This window comes from Bufo gargarizans, chromosome 6 (genome assembly GCF_014858855.1).
Source record: "Bufo gargarizans isolate SCDJY-AF-19 chromosome 6, ASM1485885v1, whole genome shotgun sequence".
NCBI classification, from domain to species: domain Eukaryota; kingdom Metazoa; phylum Chordata; class Amphibia; order Anura; family Bufonidae; genus Bufo; species Bufo gargarizans.
This window is the reverse complement of record NC_058085.1, coordinates 148,322,735-148,342,628: the sequence shown is the minus strand read 5'-3', so window position 1 is coordinate 148,342,628 and position 19,894 is coordinate 148,322,735. Positions and strand designations below refer to the sequence as shown.

Here is a 19,894-nt window from a genome sequence, read left to right as displayed (position 1 = left end):
AAGATCAAATGGCTTTGCATGCTTCTTGGACTTACTGTAGTGTCAAACAGATTTTTAGCTTCAAAACTTTTTAAATTGAATTTTATAAGTCAGAAAAATAGCATATACTGCAAAACTAGAAACCCCACTCCGGGGGTGGGAGGAGCATCATTGGCAGAAACACAAACCTAATAAACAAAGGACTACATCTTGTAACATAAAGTAAACGTGCATGTGTATGAGGGAGCTGGGAGAGATAGCTGTCGGCTTCCAGTTTTGTTGTGGGGGATAAGGTATGGCTTTCTACAAGAAATCTGTGACTTAAAGGATTTAACCCTTCAAAACTGGCTGACATTAGCGATGTGCTAATGTCAGCAGAACCTAACTCTGCTATTGTTATGTTTCTTGATGCCCCCCTTACTACACAATCCTAACTTTTATAATAGGCCTATTGGTGCGGGGGGGTTCTCCTGCTCCTAGAGGCTTCGTTCTCCCACCTCATTTCACGCCCTGCTATCCTTGATTGACAGGGCCAGGCCAGGGTTAGTCTCCTCCTGCCGGCCCTGTGTGCTGGGTAAACGGCATGGCATAGGCGAGAGATTTATGGACCAGAGGAGAGATAATGGGTGCCAGCCATGTCTACTTGTCTACTTACACTGATAAGTTAATTAAGACATTTCAAATCCATCCTGACAAGCCTGCTCCTTTGGTTAAGGGTCCAGTGGCCCCATGTAGAAGGGGGTGTACTGTCATGTACTTACCTGTCCACGGTTCCACTTCGAGCCCTGCTTTTGCATGGCACCATCAACAAGGCAATCAGCCCTGCCGACAGCAAGGTTGGTCGGGCTATCATTGTGCAGGGACGCCGTGGCCATATATGTTCGGAACTGGTGTTCCATACGTCATGACATCAGGGCTCCTGGACCTATCGGATAACAGGGATGTTGGGCCAATCAGGCTTGGTGCCCGTGTCCTGTGCTTCTTTACAGTGGGTTACTTAAACAGGTTACTGGTGGCCACAGTCGCCTGTGATTGGTTTCCTGAGCCTCACTAGAATTTATTATATTATATCTTGGATTTCTGCATCTCTGACTTTTGAATTGTCTTTGACTTCGCCTTTGACCGCTGATTTTGCCATTGACATGATCTCCTGGTGCTGACACTGTCTGGTATTGGATTCTGTATTTGTCTATGGTTTTGGTTTCTGACATTAGTCTCCGATTTGGATACCGAACAGTTCTTGGTTCTGCTTTTGGATTCTGATTCAGTCCTTGTTGTCTTTGCTTGGTTTTGACCTGGTCTGTCTGACTAACCCTTCTACTATATGTTTAGGCCCTGTGCACATTGGTGAGGGACTGTCGCCCAGTTGGGGGCCGCCATTTAGGGTGGATTGTCCAGATATGTAGGGACAATTGTGTAGGTGGAATTTAGGGTTGCACTGTTCCCTACCTAACATGACACTACCCTAAAGCCTCTCATCCAGCTAACCAGTACCCTGCTCTGTACTGATCAAAGGCAAGAACTCTGAAGCAGCTGTCTACAGATAGGTCACTCTTCCTTTTGAAACTGTTTTCAAAGAAGGAAAGCATGTTCTGTCATAAGTTTTTTTTGCAATATATTAATGCTCTTACGTAACTAATTATGAAATATTCTGTTTATAACTGATCATGTGCTGACCTGCTGTTTTCATAGTTTCTACTTTGAGGTCCAGGCCTGGCAACGTTAGATCATAAAAATAATTCCTGCTAGCACTACTTCTTTTACATGCCTGAAAAAAATTTGCTAACAAACTAGATTTAAATAGTGTTGCCTCACCACCTTACCCCTTTTCCATATTCCATGTTAAGGTATATGAACATCATAGGGGGGTGGGGGTCCACTGCTTGGCATCCCTGTCTTATCGCTAGAAAGCAGGATCTTTAACAAATAACTAATCTTGTAGATGGCATAAGCTTAAACAGGCTGTCAAGACCTGCACCAGATTTATCACAGTGGCTCAGGTTGGATAATAAATCTGGGGCAGGAATAGACACTTTTCTCTGACTCCTTCCTGCTAAGCCCTGTCCTTAGCATGTCAGAAAAAAGCCTAAATGCACCAATTTGGACACATTCGTAAATCTGGGCCAGTTTCTCTCACTCTAGCAGACCCGGCCTATCTTTTAATTCAATAGATGGAGAGTGTGCAGGGGAAATTTATGGCCATCGCTTGCTTCTCCTGGTAATATGAGCTGATTGCCAGATCGGCATAAAGGGGTATTCCAGCTGTAGCAGGTTATACCCTATGCATGGTATAGGAGAAATCTTATATTGGTGAGTGTCCTACTGCTTTTATCTCCACCGATCACAAGTATGGAGACCCCGTACTGTGTGGAGCCCCCCGAATGAAGAGAGTGGCAGGTTTAACATGAAAACTGTGGCTCCTTTCATCTCCATAGAAGTTCTGGAAATGGCTGAGTACAATGTTCAGCTATTTCTAGAACTCCCATAGAGATGAATGGTGCAGCAGTACAGATACTCAGCATACCACTCTGTTCATTCCAGGTGGCCTCGTGGTGCATGGGGTCCCCATCCTCATGATCGATGGGAACACCAGAGGTATGATCCCCATTATCTAATAGGTATCCCCTATTCTGTGGACCTGCTACAACTGGAATAACCTGGGAATAATTTACTTTGGAACTGTCCATATTAAGTTGTGTATTCTTGGAAATATCATTATTTTAAGAATACGCAGGATAATATAGCAATTGGTCAGAGTAGATCATTAGATGCAAGGACGACTATTCTACAATATTGGGTTTCACATTCCATAATGATAACTGCACACTGGTTATCTAGCTGGTCCTCACATGTCTGTTTTAGTAAATAACTAGCTGAAGAACCCGCGGCTTTGATCGGGTAGGTTTCATCTAATTCATTTAATGTTTGTGTGTGTCGTTAAAAGATATCGACAGTATCCACTATAACAGTGACCTCCACCCCTTAACACTAACCCCCCCACAGTCCCCTGCTCCCTTAACAGTGACCTCCACAGTGCCCGCCACTTTAACAGTGACCTAAACAATGTCCACCCCTTTATTAGTGACCTCCATAGTACTCCGTCTCCTTAACAGTGATTTCCACAACACCCCGCCCTCTTAATAGTGGCCTCTACAGCAATCTTCCCCTTAACAATGACCTCCATAGCGGACCCTCCTCTTAACTGTGCCTCCCCCTAGGGTGGCCAGAGGTCCGGTTTTAGGGCAGACAGTCCAGCTTTCAGACTCCCCGTCCTCCGTCCGGCGCAGGGCTTGGACAGACACAGGTATGTCCCTTTGAACAGCTCACTCTCAGACAGCAGCACTGTGCTGTCTGGGCGTGAGCTGCAGGGAGAAACTCACTCTCCCTCCCACCCCTGCAGCCGACAGAAGTTAAATTTTACCTTGATTTTTTCAATCCCCGTTGGCTGCGGAGTGGGGAGGGGGTGTGGCCATCGGGGTCAGGGTGTGTCTAAGAAGGACCTGGGGGCGGGGGTTTTAAGTCCGTCTTTTGAGGGTTGCCTGAATGGCCACCCTATCTCCCCCCTGAACTGTGACGTTCACAGCACCCTGCCCCTTTAAAGGAAATCTGTCACCAAGATAATCGCTATTGAAGTAAAGCCATAGCCTAATAGCGCTTAGTACCTTACTTCCAGATGTGCCTTTGTTCCAGCAATAGATGTTTATTTTCTGAAAATCCAGTTTATTTGGTATGCAAATGAGCCAGTTAGGTGTCCAGAGGGGCATCACTCTTGAAGGAAGGAGCCCAGGCACGCCTCCTGCTAGTGCCCAAGAACGCCCTCATGCTGGGAACAGGGAAAAGGGGGGCAGAGTTATGGCTTGAATGTGATGTAGGAAGGGTGGGTGGACACATTGTGGCAGGAGGCGTGCCTGGGCTCCTTCCTGCAAGAGTGAAGCCCCTCTGGGCACCTTACTAGCTCATTTACATACCAAATAAACTGGATTTTCAGAGGATACAAAACATCTATTACTAGAACAAAGGCACATCTGGAAATAAGGTACTAAGTGCTATTAGGCTATGGCTTTACTTCAATAGCGATTATCCTGGTGACAGATTTCCTTTAAAGCTCTCCTTCACAGCAGTGAAGAAAAATGTCAGGGTTGTTATGAAAACCTGGTGTAAAACTGTGTGTATGTGGAGACTAAGGGCCTGCAAGCTTTTTTGGCTGATAAGGGTCATGTGACCAAGCTTCTATTGGCTAATGCATTTTTGGGGGAATATCTCAGGAATAGTACATGGTAGAGAGCTGAGATTTCATGATTGTAAATGCGACGGTGTGGATTCCTTTAGAGGAAATACATACACACACACACACACACACACACATAGATACACTCAGCTTTATATTGTATTTAAATGTGGGAGCCTTTGTTTCTATTCCGTAAATCCGCACAATTCTCGACTTGGTTTATCCCTAGCGTTACGTCCTCATAAGCCTTTTAATTGGTCAATATAATAGCCAAATTGGCTCCATATATTCCCCTGACCTTATATACTCTTACCTCCCCCTCCTTCCTCTTTCCCTTCTATGTCAGTCTATGTCATGTTTTTCAAATCCTTCCTAGCTTGTCTTTGTTTCCATACTGCATAATTCATATGATACTTATCTCACAGTAGGATATCGTCTTAGGATAAAATATTGAAAGCATCCGACTTCTTTTTAGATGATGATGGTCTGTCATCGATTGGATAAAACCTGATGAATGTTTGTTTTGATTGAAATTGTTACACTAAGGGCTCATTCACACGACCGTATGAATGAGTACAGACTGTTCTGCAATTTTGCGGAATGGGTGCGGACCCATTCATTTCAATGGGGCTGCAAAAGATGTGGACAGCACACTGTGTATTGTCCGCATCAGTTTTTCCATTCCGCGGGCCCGCAAAAATTATAGTGTGTCCTATTCTTGTACGCAATTGGGGAAAAGAATAGGCATTTTCTATGAGAGTGAACGCCATGTGCGGTCCGCAAATTGCTGAACGCACACGGGCTGGTATCCGTGTTTTGCAGATTCGCAATTTGCGGATGTCTCCGGTGTCATACGGAAAAATTGATCCAGTACTTTTTTTTTTCACATTTTTAAAGGTCAGCGCATGCACAGACACGAAAACCGGATTCGTCGATGCAGCAATTTCCTGAACACTTGGTACCGAATCCGGCATTAATACATTTCAATAGAAATTAATGCCAGATCCGGTAATCCGGCAAGTGTTACGGAATTTTGGCGGGAGAAAATACTTCGGCCAAATACCGTAAAAGGGATGGAACGGAAGATATTCTGATGCATACTGAACGGATTGCTTTCCATTCAGAATGCATTAGGACAAAACTGATGCGTTTTCTTCCGGTATTGAGCTCCTATGACGGAACTCAATAACGGAAAACTTTAACGCAAGTGTGAAATTACCCTTAGCTTCCTCACTTTTCTATCATCATCTGGAGTCTCCACACTGCGCTCCCGAATACCCCCAAATACTACCCTGAAGAAATGATAGTGCACCCCATACTAATAGTGCTCCTCATAGTCCCACCAATGGTAACTCCCTTCTAAAGTGCCCCCATTAATAATATTGCCCCCTACAGTACCCCCAACCGTGATAACGCTCCCCAAGACTGCCCCCATTAGTAAAAGAGCCGTCCAGTATTAATAATGATCACACTGAGCCCTCCGTAGAAATAAGGCCCCCTATTGTTTCCCAGTGATAATAAAGCTCTCTATAGACCCCTCAGTAGAAATAAGCCCCCCATAGTGCTCTTAGTAGAAATAAGGCGGATCTATAAGTCTCTCCTATAGAGCCCCCAGTAGTAATAAGAATGCCTATAATGTCCCCTGGATTTATAATACCCCTACAGTGTCCCCAGTATTTATCTCGCCCCTACTGTTAGAATGCTCACCCTGAAGTGTCCCCAGTATTTATAATGCCCCCTGTAGTTATATTCCTCCATCCAACATACAGTACCATGTAAATAACATCCCTCTCTATCTACAGCCCCCTCCAAAATACAGTCCCAATGATAATAATAGCACCCCTTTCCCATTCGCCTCCAACATGCAATCCCATGTAAAGATCACCCCCTCAACGTTCAGTCCTATATAAATAACATCATCCCCCCCACCAGCCACTTTCAACATACAGTCCCATGTAAATAACATCACCCCTCAACATTCAGTCCCATGTAAATAACATCACTCCCTCAGACCCCTGTAACATTCAGTCCCATGTAAAAACATAACTCCCTCCCACAGCCGCCTCCAACATACAGTCCCATATAAATAACATCACTGCCTCCCCCAGCCCCCTCCAACATTCAGTCCCATGTAAATAACATCACTCCCTCCCACAGCTGCCATCAACATACAGTCCCATAGAAATAACATCATCCCCTCCCCAGCAACCTCCAACACGCAGTTCCATGTAAATAACATCCCTCCCTTCAGCCCTAACATACAGTCCTAGTTAAATAACCACAACTTCCAGCATTCCTCTGCCTCTCCCTTCACTTACCTCTCCTCATGTAAAAGACATCACCACAGCTTCTCCCCTCAGGACTTCTCTTCTCTGCCCTCCTCTTCTGCACTGGTCACATGATGGTGACATCATCGCAGGTCCTTCTCACCCACTGCCTGTTTTACTGGTCACATGACATGTGATGTCATCACAGGTCCTTCAGCTCTTTCAGTGCATTAGATTCAACTGTATTGCCATCCCGAGGACGGCAATACAGTTGTATCTAGCTGGCAGGCAGTACATTTGGGGCCTGGGACAAAACATCAGGGGCCAAGGCCCTGAATGTTTTAACCAAGCAACGCCCCTGATTTTCAGTAATTGTATTTTCTTAATTCCCAGAGAATCCCTTTAAGTGTATGGAAATTATCAGCTGAAGGAAGCTGTAGTTAGAGTGATTTCGCAATTACTCATGTCTTCTGGATGTTTTGAAAGGTCACAGTCAACTCAGAAATGTCACATCAGTAGAAAATGAATTTTCACAGGCAACATTTGTCATTAAGCCCCACCAACAAAAATAATGACTGCTGATGGCAATACGTGAGGTACAAATTTCTCATTTTTTGCACACACAAACTCATTACCATTCACTATTGAACAGACTAATATGTGCGCAATACTTATTAATCATGTTTTAGCAAATAAAGAAAACGATCACTACTTATTGAACCACTAAACCGACACCACTGCCTTATACTTCAGGGAATAGGTTTCTAAACATATCCTTATCTATATTCTTTGTAGCTGAAGTAACTAATAATATTTTAAAGGGAACCTGTTACCATCAAAATGCAATGTAATCTACAAGCAGCATGTTATAGAGCAGGAGGAGCTGAGCAGATTGAGATATAGTGTTATGGGGAAAGATTCAGTAAAACTTGTAATTTATATCTCTGTTCTTTCTGGGCTTTCAAGTCCATGAGGCAAAGCTATCAGTGATGGACAGCTATCAGTCATAGAGGGGGGGGGGGGCTATCAATCACTGATAGCTCCGCCTCCTAGACTTTAAAGCCCAGAATGAGCATAGATATAAATGTGTAGATTACAAGTTTTACTGAATCTTTTCCCATAAAACTAGATATTAATCTGCTCAACTTCTCCTTCTTTATGAGATGTTCCCTGCAGCTCAAACACCATTTTCAACCTGAAAGGCTCCCTTTAACACAATGTTCCTCCTCTGAAGAGTCACACATGTTTATGCCTAAAAACACCCTTTCTGGCTTTAGTTAGGTCCTAGCAGCATATGGAGTATGTGCAGTTGTAATGATATAACTTGGCCTGAGGCATGTCGATCAAGAAGAGGAGGCGGTTTACTTAGAAAATTATGAATACATCGGACTCTTCTCTACAGCAAAATGCCCAATGGACTCTTCAGTCCTTATTAGCATACAGAACGGAAGGACTGTACAGGGAGCTGTATAGGGATACAGTAGGTACATCCATTTCAGAAGACTACCAGACCATATACTCTGTTTAGGGGGACAAATGTTGGTGAAAGGATCCCTTTAAGCAAGATAAGTTCTAGGTAGTAGGTTTTTCTCTAAGCCTTATGTATGTAAAAAAAAAAAAAAAAAGCTTGAAAGCGTTTACCTTTCACATATACTTTGTGTTTCAATTCTTCACCATTTCCAAATTCTGTTCTTGCTGTCACGGATCATTTTCTTGCTCACATTCGGAGACTAAAAACCACAATGACCTTGTCTTGCTCACATAGCTCAGTCTAAGTTAGAGGTGGTGAAACTGTTAGTTTCGAGTGCTAAAGCAGCATTAAGGCTGGAGCTTCAGGGACCACCACAGAACCCAGATAACAGTACATGCCACAGGTTCCCCATGACAGTGACTGCCTAAAGACCCTCATAACAATGACAGCAAGAGGAGGACTCAAACACAATGCCAGCCAGAGCAGACTTGGGGGTTTCGTGGGATTCATACATTGATGGCCTATCCTGGGAGCAGGTCAATATCTGATCGGTCTGACTCCTGGAATCCCTGAAGATCAGCTGATTGAAGAGGTCCCGATGCTCTGGTGAGCGCTGCGGCCTCTTTCTAGGCCAATGACATCACACTCATCGGTCACATTAACTAGATGCAGCTCATTTCCATTTAAGTGAATGGGCCAAACACAGCCAGTGTATAGTGAATGGTGCTATGATCGATTAGCTGTCCAGAGCGCCACGGTCTCTTCAAACAGCTGACCGGCAGGTGTCTGACCTCCACTCATCAGATTTTAATGACATATCCTAAGGATAGGGGCTTAATCTAGGCATTCTGGAAACACCCTTTAACAGTGTATGATAAAATGTATGCTACGGGTGATGTCTCTGGATGGAAGAATGTCACCACTGTGACCCTAAACCCTTCTCACTACCCTCCTGAAATCCTAGGCAATCAATAATAGGATGAGCTACACTGACACATTGTAACAAACAGACTCTCAGCCTCTGAATTCAAACAAAAACGTTTCCACTCACAGATAGATAAATTAAATCACAACATATACAGAACACATGGTGGGGGTGCTGGCCCATGCCAATGTGATACAAATGACCTACCCTAAAGATAGGTCATCAACAAGCAAGTCCTAGAAAAGTCCCTTTTAGGCTACGTTCACATCTGCAGCAATACAATCGGGCCACCAGTTCTGGAGAATGCCGGGAACCAGCCAGAGACAAACTGCATCGTGCAGTGGATCGTGTCTGATTCTCGGCACGTTTGCCTGATTGAAGCCGGACCCCATTATAGTAAATGGAGTTGGCAGGTATTTTGGTTGCATCCGGCAGTGCGGATCCGTAGAATTCCAGCAGCCTGTTCTCTGATGCGAAAGTAGCCTAAGGAAAGGATCCCTTTGCAATTAATCAGGAACAAGAAGATAATGATCTATGCAGTGAAAGCCAATACAAATGATGAAACTGATAATCTGTTCTCTCTGCAGAGTACACGGGATTCACTCGAGAGTATATGTTTGAACTATGGTTATACTCACTGCATCTTTCTTATAGTCTGCAATGTTATTTTATTACTGTCATCATAATTTAGATCGCTTTAGGTACTTACATTGCTAATCTGTCTGTGTCACTTTCTTGCTTTCTTAAACCTGTACCCAAATCCAAGAAGTCATCTCCTGTTGACATGTTGCCTTCAGCAAAAGCTCATGGCTAACATAAATTTGCTAAGTATTCTTGACAAGTGGTCCATTAAGTGCAATATTTTTGGGACAGCTTTAAGGCTTATGGTAGTTAGTGTATGGATGATTCTATTTTGCACCTTAGGGTTACTTAGCACTATCCAATTCAGAAATACCAAAATATATACTAGTGTTTGTCCATTGTTGCAACCATTTTTCTATTGTTCAAATGCCTTTAAAATGAAAAACGGGTTTTTCAAATTCTTAATTGAAAAAGTCCTACTCCTTATGCAGACCTGTGTGTCTCCATGGTTACAGACTACAAACAAATCATGTTTGTAGTCTGATCTTGCAGTCATGTGTTCCATCTTTAGCCTCAGCTATGGTTTGTGAGTTAGCAAGTTTGTCTGTAGTCTGCAAGCTGTCATTTTTTTTATTTGCTAGTTTATTAGAGCTAGGTATGTATACCTGAGTTAGTCTGTCAATGATTGTCAAAATATCTGTATTACCTTATAATAACAGCTTTCATTAATGTCTCCTGTCCCTTTCCACTACTCCCATAAAAGACCGTTGCTATGGCTTGTCTGTCTTCCCTTTAGTATAAACAGAAAACTGAGGGGCGGTCCTTCACACTGCATGCCTGCATTAGGCTTCAGAGTAAGGAGGCGTGTCTCTTAGTAATCCAATCTGATTGGCTGGCAGGGAGCTGCTGGCTACAGCAAGTGTGTATGGGAAGTGAGGGAAAGCAGTTTTGGCCTCAGAGAACTGGCAGAGGAGCCATCTTGAGAAGGCCCTTATATTGTAAATGTTTAAACAGCCATAACTCAGGGAAAAACTCAAAGAAAACAGCGGTATGTGAAGAAACTAAAGATTGCTTTATGCATAATGCTGCTGCGGCAGTAACATATGCTAAAATTGATTTTTTGATGAAAACATGACGGTTACACTTTAAAGGCACATTGATGTACATAAAACTGTACACAAAAGATGGTAAATGTAAATTATTTCTAAAGCTACTTTATTTTTCTCCGACCAAATACATTTTTCATTTTGAAAAGTAAAGCCCAAGAAGCAGACAGCGGAAAAGGACGACTGCCAGACTTGGGCACTTTGAAAAGGAAAGTCCGCCCAGCTGAGCACTTGGGAGCCGTTTTTCAAAGGAATAAAAGTTATTTTCCTGGACATGAAGTAAACACCCAGATGACATAAATATATGGTTATAATGCTTTTACAGCATTCTGATGGCCATTGCTGGTAGTTATATATTAGTGAAATTTACATGACAGACTCCCTTTAACTGAAGAATTGTGACTTTTTAAGTGAGAGATTATAATAAAACTATGCAGAATTTTAAAATAAACAGTTAAAAGGGCAATAAAATAGTAAAATGATCTATTCTTCGTCGAAACAGGTCTCTTTTTAAAGCCGGCTTCTGTTAAATAAAATGTACTGTATTTCACTAAAAAGTCCTATTTGTAGTCATTCTAGACAAACGGGTTCCATTTTTTGGCTGTTTGGAGTTACACAGCTGTGCCCTAGTGAAGCTCTGCTCAGCTTATTATACACTAATATTCATGAGTTATGATCTTAATTGGATGGGACAAGCAGCAAGACTTTCAATTTGTATTCCACATAGTCATTATGGAGGCATTAAACACATAACTATTCATTAAGTCTTCATTTACAAATTACCTGCCTTCATCAAGGCAATACCTCCAGCACTCCTGCTCAGACAGGACTCAATATCTATCCAAGTCACTTAGTTCTAGATTTTGCACATTCTGTTTACTCATTAGGGCAATGCATTTCCAAACAGACACGTTGAAATTTAGGATTACTCTAGGAAGTTTTCCAGTAACACAACCTGTCCACGGGGAAAGGGAGGAGCAACTACTACATCTAAGTAAAGCTTCAATTACCACAAAAGCTTTGAAATATTTTATTATTTTTCTGCTGTTCTCATATTGAGTATTTATTTTACATTTTGAGACTGCGTCACACTAGAACTACAAATATTTTATTTCATTTAGGGTTGGAGCCTCGGCCACAAAGTCCATCCGATTTGTCAGAAAGAACAATGATGGACGTTTAAGTCAATAGCATCCATTGTGCAATGGATTCAGCAGATCATTCCTAAAGAGGACTAGTCACCTCTCCTGACCTGACTATTGTAGTTACTACTTGTAATCCCCATGTAATAACAATTCTAGAGCATCTATTCTTATAACTCTGTGCTGTACCATTCCTTTATTATTCCTGCTACAAGGGATGAATGAATTACTAGGAGTTTACAACAAAGGTCCAGCTGGTTGTTACCAAATGGGGGGGTGTCGCTGCAGTCTGACACTATCCAATCAGTGCTGCCAGTGTCCGACAGTGCAGGGACACACCTCCAATTGGTAACACCCATCTGGACCTTCATACACTAACTGCTAGTAATTCATTCATAACTACTAGCGGGAATAATACAAGAATGGCATAACATAAATTCATAAGAATAGATGCTTCAGAATGATTACATGGGAAGTGCAAGTAGTTGATAATATGGGCATATCAGGAGAGGTGCAGGGCAACTTTAATTAGGCAGTGAGTGGTAAAATACCATAATTAAAATGAAGACATATATGTATACCACAGCTGGACAAAAAAAGTGGTAGATAGAAAATGGTCCCTGGTGACTGCATCGGATGGTCACATATTTCCACCCATTACCAGCTGAAGGCTGTCACTGACAGCATAAGGCTCCATCTCTCCTGGCACAAGCAGTTACAGAACACTGTGCAGCAGAGGCACACCGCCATACCGGCAAGTATGAACCTCTAACAGAGGAACTAGTAGACCAAAAGAAGAAGAAATGGAGCAACCGTTGGCTGATCACTATGCTTCCCGTCTTCTACACATACTAAAAAGGCTGAGGGAGCAGTTACTAGGGATCTTAGCTACAGTAGTAGGTATGACCAAGACCAAAAGGTGACATAGAAACCATAGTAACCATACAAAACCTCTATTATATGTTATCCTAGAAGCTACTTAGACACTTGTACTATCTTGATTAATAAATCAAAAATCGCAATAAAGATATACAGTATATGTATATATACTGTTTTAATATATATGTATAGTTATAATGTGAGTATGCAAATACTGTATTTCCTTTACATAAATTTTGTCTTTAGATAATGGAGGCTATACTGCTTCCTAATCTTGTCTTCTCCATCAAACCCTCCTCCTCTCCGAAGAAAAGACTGATATAATGAATACATTACTAAAGAAATGTCTGATTAGGCAGGAAAGAAACACTCCCCTTCCATCCAACATCTACTTTTATCTCACATTCCTTCAGAAGAAGGGAGAATGGGAAGGAATGGAGGGGACCTCCACAGGACCTTTCAAGGCTACCTGCTGTGTGGAAGCATGCTTACTGAGTTCTGCATATTTTTAGCCTAAGAACATAAGAAAAAGCAGACAGTTTTTTGTTCCACCATAAAACAAGAGGGAAATCTCAAGGCAGGTGTCAACTTACAAGCCTACTTGACATCACAATAGTTATGGGACGCTACCATTTGGTTGACAAAATAAAAGTTTTTTTGTATGGAATGGGGGAATTTGCATTTTTAATAAGGACTTTAAATGCCAAAATTAATTACAGGAGAGTCTGTTACCAGGAAATTTACTATTAAAGGGGTTGTCTGGTTTCAGGAGGACACAAGCCAACCCCTGGGATCTGCCTGAAATAAAGAACAGGTAAGTTCTTACCTTATTTACCTGGCTGCAGTAGTGATGTCCTGTTGAAAATCTGTGACTTCTGCAGCTTGTCACTGGTCTTATCTAGTGCACTGCTGAGACCAGCGATTGGCTGCAGAGGTCACATGTTGTCAATATGACGTCACCACTGCACCCCTGAAAATACTACCTGATCGGGAAAACAGGGGTGGTGGAGCAGGATCTGTGAGGTAAGTACTTAAAGGGATTCTGTCACCTGCCCTCAGCCAAAAAACGATTTTAAAGCAGCCATGCAGCACAGCTTACCTGGATTAGGCTGTGCTCTTTTATCTTGAAATCCGTCCAGCAGTTACTTCAAAAAACGACTTTGATCAATAAGGAAATGCGTCCTGAAGGTGCCCAGAGGGGCGTTTTTTTCTTCTTAGTGAGCCCAGTACCGCCCCTATTTCAGTGCCCAGCCCGCCTTCCTTATACTTCCTAACCGCCGCCCCCAGCCTGCCACAGCCTCTCCTGCCTCTCCTCCCCCTCCCTCACGCCGAACGAAGTCTCGCACAGGCGCAGTACCCACTGAGGGCTGCGCCTGTGCGATCATCAGGAGACTGAGGGCGGCAGCTTCATCTTCGTCACTGGGCATGCGCCGAGCCCAGTGACGTCCGATGTTAGCTCTTTCCCTCAGTCAGCCTGGTAGGAAGCGCAGAGGATTGCCGATCGGCTGCTGCACCCTGCGCTTTCTCCAGTCTGCCTGCCACAGTGAAGACGGCCAGCGATTTCTTTCCCCACCCTCCCTTCAGGAAAGAAATAAGTATTTGTTGGGGCGAATTAGGTCTTATTATATTAAGTAAAGGCAGGCAGACTGGAGAAAGCGCAGGGTGCATCAGCCGATCGGCAATCCTCTGCGCTTCCTACCAGGCTGACTGAGGGAAAGAGCTAACATCGGACGTCACTGGGCTCGGCGCATGCCCAGTGACGAAGATGAAGCTGCCGCCCTCAGTCTCCTGATGATCGCACAGGCGCAGCCCTCAGTGGGTACTGCGCCTGTGCGAGACTTCGTTCGGCGTGAGGGAGGGGGAGGAGAGGCAGGAGAGGCTGTGGCAGGCTGGGGGCGGCGGTTAGGAAGTACAAGGAAGGCGGGCTGGGCACTGAAAGAGGGGCGGTACTGGGCTCACTAAGAAGAAAAAAACGCCCCTCTGGGCACCTTCAGGACGCATTTCCTTATTGATCAAAGTCGTTTTTTGAAGTAACTGCTGGACGGATTTCAAGATAAAAGAGCACAGCCTAATCCAGGTAAGCTGTGCTGCATGGCTGCTTTAAAATCGTTTTTTGGCTGAGGGCAGGTGACAGAATCCCTTTAAAGGCTATGTACACCTTCTGAGGCAATTTTTATTATGATTGCATTTTACTCATTTTGGGCTCAAAATCATTTATTCAATTGGTCTTTATTAAAAATATTGAGCCATTCTGTCACAAAGGCTTAACAGTTTTTCTAGCTGTGAGACTAGTACTTTTTACTTTCACTTTAAGCCGTTCATCTAATAACCTTTATCTCTAAGTTACTAAAATGTTATAAACACTTATTTAAAGGGTTATTTCCATCTCAGACAATGGGGTCATATCGCTAGAAGGTGGCAAAGTGGTGGCGGGCAGTGCCGGATCCGGTCACCACCAATCATTCTTATTGGCCTGCCAAAAATAGCATAGAGGCACACTCGGCTATTTTCGAAATCCCCACAGAAATGAATGTAAGCGCGTTGCAGCTTCAATTCACTTCAATGGGGCTGACGGAAATAGCTGAGCCAGTGCTCGCCTATTTTTGGCGGCCCATATGCAAATGAGCAGTAAAGTGCAGCAAGGCTGGGCCCAAGCCACTGTGTGCAAACTTGCTCCTCCTGCTTCCTCTGCCAGCTCATACCTCTTCTTGACTGACAGGGCTAGTCAAAAAAATGATGCAGGATCCTGGCTCTGTCAATCATGAAGTAAAGGAAGGGGCTGGCAGAGGAAGCAGGAATAGCCAGGATACACAGTAGCTTGGGCCCACCCTTGGTGCACTGCTCATTTGCATATAGAGTGGTATTTTTCCTCCAGTATGAAGAAATGATCACAAGGAGTGGTTTAGGTCCACATTTGGTGCACTTAATGGCTCATCTGCATATGATAATTCCTGGTGACAGACTTAAAGACTTAACTTAAAGAAGACCTGTCACCTTTCATGATATGTCTATTTTAGAATATAAATGCATTCTCAATGAAATAACAATTTTGGCATGCAAACATGTTTGGCTGTTCTTTTCACTCCCAAAGAAGTGAATGAAGCATTGTGGGAGTTGTAGTTTCTGAACAGCTGGAGAGCCGGAGGTTGCTGATCCCTGAACTAAAACACACATGTCAGAAGAGGTGACCGATCCCTTAATACAAAATCAATTTTTTTCTTGCCCAGGCCAGAACTATTTTTCTATTTTCAAGATTATGGAGATCTAAGAGTGCTCTCCATGCCTGTCTCAAGGGGAAGATGCTATCAGTGCTCAGACAGAATCATGTCCTGGCCCTTGCTGCATTTTGTTTAAAGGAAACTGCAGAAAATGTTGATAACAAGAAAAAATGGACCACTAAAGTCACGTAATATATTATAGCCATTAATTCAGTCACCGAGGTTCATCAAATGCAAGTTTCCATGGTGCTCTGAAGGGACGGGGAGAGCCTAATAATCATAGGGGTGCAAAATCTGTACCATAAAGAGTGAAGATATCAAAAAAGGAAAAGGATGCATAAAAGTTTGTGCACAAAACCAAAACAGAATAAAATATGACAACAACCCCAGGCTAAAAACACAAAGGTAGAGACGCCACAGAAGTGCCCACCAGCCTCTGGCTTCTGGGACGGGATTAGCTCAGGGATCGTCATCTCCTGAGCTAGACGGGCACTTTTTCACAAACCAGGAACACAGTTAAACTTCATTCAAATGTAATACAACTGGTCGCAATCAGTTTTATTTGCTTTTCAGCATGAGAAATAGGCCCCCTGATTCAGAGGTATTTCACATCCTGAATGCTGCCTTTATGACACGGACATACAGAAATATAATGATTTATAATGCTGTGTGTTCCTGCCTGACCTCAACTCTAATGGTGGCATTATGTGAGTACAAATGTGAGTACTGGAGGGAGGTAAATGGTTGTGAAGGACCTGAGAGATGTCATCATCATGTGACCAATGCAGGATGGGAGAGCTCAGCAGTGCAGAGAAAAAGTGATGAAGGACCTTTGGGATGTCACGATGTGAGGGGGAGACATCTCCTGTGCTGTGCATGCAGGAGGGATTAGTGGGGTCTCTTCCTCTATAAGTTGTCAAATACTAGGAGTTATAGTTCTTTCCTTACATCCTCGCCATGTAATATGAACGGATGCCCCATAATAACAGTTTGGACATGCTGGGAGTTGCAGTTTTCTCCTCATATTCCTCTCCCTGTAATGGCCACTGATGCCCTATAATGACAGTATGTGAATTCTGGAGAGTTGTAGTTCTCTCCTGTTATACTCTTCTCCCTATAATTTCTACGGATGTCCTATAATAGTCTGAACATGCTGGGAGTTGTAGTTCCCTCCTCATATGTCTGCTCCAGTAATGTCCTCAGATAGCTCATAACATCCTAGAAATGCTGGGAGTCACCTGTGTGGCACATAACCCATCACTGCTGTGGCCAGTTATTGGCTGCAGCTGTCAAATGTCCCGCATTAAAATGTAGTGTATGTCGATACAAGGAGAACTAGGACCTGCAGGGCCAGCAATTGAGCTCAAACTTAGTGGTGCAGATCAGACAAGTATGATCGCCACTTTGGGTCTGGATTAAGCTGCTGGGGGGTCCCCTTTAAAAAATTTGCTGCAGGGCTCAGTCATTTCTAGTTATTCCCTTGGCTGGAGTAGGAGCAGTAAGTCTGTAAGGTACAGAATCAGCCAATAGCTGCAGCAGAGGAATATGATGTCTATGAGGTAGGGAATCAGACATCAGCTGCAGTGCAGAAGCTGGAAGTCTGTGCCATACAGAATGAGCCATCAGGTGAATGCAGGAGCTGGAAGTCTGTGCCATACAGAATGAGCCATCAGCTGCAGTGCAAGAGCCGGAAGTCTGTGCCATACAGAATGAGCCATCAGCTGCAGTGCAGGAGCTGGAAGTCTGTGCCATACAGAATGAGCAATCAGCTGCAGTGCAAGACATGGAAGTCTGTGCCATACAGAATGAGCCATCAGCTGCAGTGCAAGAGCCGGAAGTCTGTGCCATACAGAATGAGCCATCAAGTGAATGCAGGAGCTGGAAGTCTGTACCATACAGAATGAGCCTTCAGCTGCAGTGCAAGACCTGGAAGTCTGTGCCATACAGAATGAGCCATCAGCTGCAGTGCAAGAGCCAGAAGTCTGTGCCATACAGAATGAGCCATCGGGTGAATACAGGAGCTGGAAGTCTGTGCCATACAGAATGAGCCACAGGATGTGTACAAGATACAGAATCAGCCAATATCTGCAGTGTAGGAGCAGGAATTCTGTGAAGTACAGAATCAGCCGATAGTTTCAGTGCAGGTACAGGATGTCTATTAGCTTAACAAGCTCTTTCTCTAATGATATCATGGTCAAAGAAGCATTCCTTCCCGACAATCTGCTGATCACTAGCAGTGCATGTACATTTGAGACATGACTTGGATAATAATTAAGCCAGCATCTCATCTGCAGACAGCTATTTCAGGGTGATTCTGAAAATTCGAATAAAAAAAGAATTTAAACAGCTATTTCAGGGTGATTGCCCCTCATCAGCGCAGAGCAGAGAATACTGGCTTAACTGGGTGAGAGGCTTATGTCAGGATTTGGGGAATACAATATCTTCTTATGGAGCTCTCCTTGAACAGCTTGAGGAGGCTTATGGGCCAGGCAATGCTCCTGTGGAATTCTGGGAAGGAGCTCATTAACATGCCTTCTTCCCAGCATTCCAGAGGAGCATTGCCTGGCCTAGAAGACTCCTCACTCTGTTTACAAGTGTTCTCCATAAGGAGGTATTGTATTCCACTAAATCCTGACCTAGCCAATACTCTTTGCTCTGCACTGATAAGGGACAATCACCCTGAAACAGCTGTCTGCAGATGAGATGCTGGCTTATTATCCAAGTCATGTCTCAAGGCCTTTTAAAAGGCTGAGCGTTGACTTATAGGATAGCTGCCTTACATCTGGTAGCATTAGAGGCAAAGCTTGTTAAGATCTCATTTGTATACCTTCTTCCAAGAATTCCAGAGGAGTATTGCCTGGCCTATAAGACTCCTTATGCTGTTTAAGGTGCTCTCCATAAGATGATATTGTATTCCCCAAATATTTGCATTGCACAAAATGATATCAGAGATAAAGGAATCCTTTTGGCAATTTCACCGGTATAGCCTGTATCATGCAAAAGTAGTAGTTACATGTGGTGTTGGAAACCTAAAAAATTTACACTTGCAGCGTAAGAATGAATTTGATCCTCATATGTCCATTTTACTTCCTAGCCTAGAGAACCGCATGGTATCAAGACTGACAAACCCTAGATAAGTAAGGCCACCAATAGACTGAGATCAAGCCTAATCACCTTGAAAACTGAAGCTGAACTTATTTTTGTATTGGATGTTGATTGCAATTGTACTCATGCGTATACAAATCATGAAGTCCAATTAACCAATAATTGCCGAATGACTGTAAGCAATGCTTTCCGTCTATAGAATGCATTGACCCAGGGGCTTTCAATCTCTGATTGTACTGCATAACTGAATTGACCTTATCCTATAAACTATTATTCTTCTACCAGTCTTTCACAATGCTCTGTGATAAATGCTTTGAGCACTTCCCAGTTAACAATCAGCATGCATAAAGCTGCACGTTATCAGACAACCCCACTGAGAAATGATACAAGCGAGAGCTACAGAATGAAAAATACAAAAAGGTTTGCTTGATCTCAGCCTGTCTATTAAATGCTGAAATATACGCTCCTCAACATTGTGGAATTATGGAAATCACAGGATCTATAGACAAGTTCATAATAACCAAATAATAAACAAAATGGGAACAAAATATTCAAAATATCTCGATTTATTCAATATTGAGTATGAGAGACATCAGCAGAAATAGACACATTTACATTCTTTGTCACGCTATGAGGTTATTAATGGTTGTGTGAGGAATGTTCTGCCACGGTGAATGAACTTGGGCACGCAAATCATCAGGATTCGCTGCTGGCAGCAATCTTTGCAATTGCCGACTAATGATGTCCCTGATATGCTCAATGGGAGACAAGTCCAGAGATACTGCAGGCCATGGCAGCATATTCAGGCCCTCCAGGCTGCTCACAGTAGCACAAGCAACATGCGGCCTGGCGTTGTCCTGTTGAAAAAATGGGTACTGGGACAATTTGGAGAAATGGCTGTACCATTGGTTCCATGACCAAATCAATGTAATGGCAGGCTGATAGTGTACATGGAATAAAGACTAGAGTGGTCTGACTACTGTACATTATGC

At 43.3% G+C, this 19,894-nt stretch overlaps 1 protein-coding gene across 1 annotated transcript in view; it reads right to left on the bottom strand.

The window, feature by feature from the left end:
* ASCC1 (activating signal cointegrator 1 complex subunit 1) overlaps nucleotides 1-19,894 on the bottom strand; it is a 331,000-nt gene that overhangs the window by 81,074 nt on the left and 230,032 nt on the right. The gene's annotated exons all lie outside the window — the stretch shown is intronic.